This window comes from Coregonus lavaretus, assembly GCF_964263955.1.
Source record: "Coregonus lavaretus genome assembly, contig: HAP1_SCAFFOLD_5115, whole genome shotgun sequence".
Taxonomy (NCBI): domain Eukaryota; kingdom Metazoa; phylum Chordata; class Actinopteri; order Salmoniformes; family Salmonidae; genus Coregonus; species Coregonus lavaretus.
The window spans coordinates 8,857-11,583 of record NW_028159191.1 but is presented as its reverse complement, the minus strand read 5'-3'; positions in this window follow the sequence as shown (position 1 = coordinate 11,583).

Below are 2,727 nucleotides of genomic sequence, written 5' to 3'. Positions count from 1 at the left end.
GGGACACACACATACATTCATACGCATGTACACACACAGCCACACACACACACACACACACACACACAGCCACACACACACAGCCACACACACACACACACAGCCAAATACACATACACGCATACACACAGCCACACACACATTCACACAGCCATAAATCCACACCATATATCCAGAAGCAATCCCCCTGCTGGTGTGAGTGTCACAAAAGTATTGAGTCCTTCATCCATCCAGCCAGTCACACATTGTAATGTGAAGCATGGGAAGTATGACTCTTCTTTCCTTATAATGGCTTCAGTCCAACTTCAGTCTGACAGCCAATTAAGAGAGATGTTTCTGAGCCACTATCTGGGCTCCACACAGACGAGGGAGGCTGCCCTCCTCCTATTTATTATTTATTTATTTAACCTTTATTTAACCAGGGAAGCCAGTTGAGAACAAGTTCTCATTTACAACTGCGACCTGGCCAAGATAAAGCAAAGCAGTGCGATAAAAACAACAACACAGAGTTACATATGGGGTAAAAAAAAAACATAAAGTCAAAAATACAACAGAAAATATATATACAGTGTGTGCAAATGTAGCAAGTTGTGGAGGTAAGGCAATAAATAGGCTATAGTGCAAAATAATTACAATTAGTATTAACACTGGAATGCTAGATGTGCAAGAGATTATGTGCAAATAGAGATACTGGGGTGCAAAAGAGCAAAATAAATAACAATATAGGGATGAGGTAGTTGGGTGGGCTAATTTCAGATGGGCTGTGTACAGGTGAAGTGATCGGTAAGGTGCTCTGACAACTGATGCTTAAAGTTAGTGAGGGAGATAAGAGTCTCCAGCTTCAGAGATTTTTGCAATTCGTTCCAGTCATTGGCAGCAGAGAACTGGAAGGAATGGCGGCCAAAGGAGGTGTTGGCTTTGGGAATGACCAGTGAGATATACCTTCTGGAGCGCAGACTACGGGTGGGTGCTGCTATGGTGACCAATGAGCTAAGATAAGGCAGGGATTTGCCTAGCAGTGATTTATAGATGACCTGGAGCCAGTGGGTTTGACGACGAACATGTAGTGAGGACCAGCCAACAAGAGCGTACAAGTCACAGTGGTGGGTAGTGTATGGGGCTTTGGAGACAAAACGGATGGCACTGTGATAGACTACATCCAATTTGCTGAGTAGAGTGTTGGAGGCTATTTTGTAAATGACATCGCCGAAGTCAAGGATCGGTAGGATAGTCAGTTTTACGAGGGCATGTTTGGCAGCATGAGTGAAGGAGGCTTTGTTGCGAAATAGGAAGCCGATTCTAGATTTAACTTTGGATTGGAGATTCTTAATGTGAGTCTGGAAGGAGAGTTTACAGTCTAACCAGACACCTAGGTATTTGTAGTTGTCCACATACTCTAGGTCAGACCCGTCGAGAGTGGTGATTCTAGTCGGGTGGGCGGGTGCCAGCAGCGTTCGATTGAAAAGCATGCATTTAGTTTTACTAGTGTTTAAGAGCAGTTGAAGGCTACTGAAGGAGTGTTGTATGGCATTAAAGCTCGTTTGGAGGTTTGTTAACACAGTGTCCAATGAAGGGCCAGATGTATACAAAATGGTGTCGTCTGCGTAGAGGTGGATCTGAGAGTCACCAGCAGCAAGAGCGACATCATTGATATACACGGAGAAAAGTGTCGGCCCAAGAATTTAACCCTGTGGCACCCCCATAGAGACTGCCATAGGTCCAGACAACAGGCCCTCCGATTTGACACACTGAACTCTATCTGAGAAGTACTTGGTGAACCAGGCGAGGCAGTCATTTTTAGAAACCAAGGCTATTTAGTCTGCCAATAAGAATGCGGTGGTTGACAGAGTCGAAAGCCTTGGCCAGGTCGATGAAGACGGCTGCACAGTACTGTCTATTATCAATTGCGGTTATAATATCGTTTAGGACCTTGAGCGTGGCTGAAGTGCACCCATGACCAGCTCGGAAACCGGATTGCATAGCGGAGAAGGTACGGTGGTATTCGAAATGGTCGGTGATCTGTTTGTTAACTTGGCTTTCAAATACTTTTGAAAGGCAGGGCAGGATGGATATAGGTCTGTAGCAGTTTGGATCTAGAGTGTCACCCCCTTTGAAGAGGGGGATGACCGCGGCAGCTTTCCAATTTCTGGGGATCTCAGACGTTATGAAAGAGAGGTTGAACAGACTAGTAATAGGGGTTGCGACAATTTCGGCGGCTAGTTTTAGAAAGAAAGGGTCCAGATTGTCTAGCCCAGCTGATTTGTAGGGGTCCAGATTTTGCAGCTCTTTCAGAACATCAGCTCTCTGAATTTGTGTGAAGGAGAAGCGGGGGGGGGCATGGGCAAGTTGCAGCGGAGGGTGCAGAGTTGGTGGCCGGGGTAGTGGTAGCCAGGTGGAAAGCATGGCCAGCCGTAGCAAAATGCTTGTTGAAATTCTCGATTATTGTAGATTTATCGGTGGTGATAGTGTTTCCTAGCCTCAGTGCAGTGGGCAGCTGGGAGGAAGTGCTCTTATTCTCCATGGACTTTACAGTGTCCCAAAACTTTTTGGAGTTAGTGCTACAGGATGCAAATTTCTGTTTGAAAAAGTTAGCCTTTGCTTTCCTGACTGCTTGTGTATATTGGTTCCTAACTTCCCTGAAAAGTTGCATATCGCGGGGGCTATTTGATGCTAATGCAGTACGCCACAGGATGTTTTTGTGCTGGTCAAGGGCAGTCAAGTCTGAGG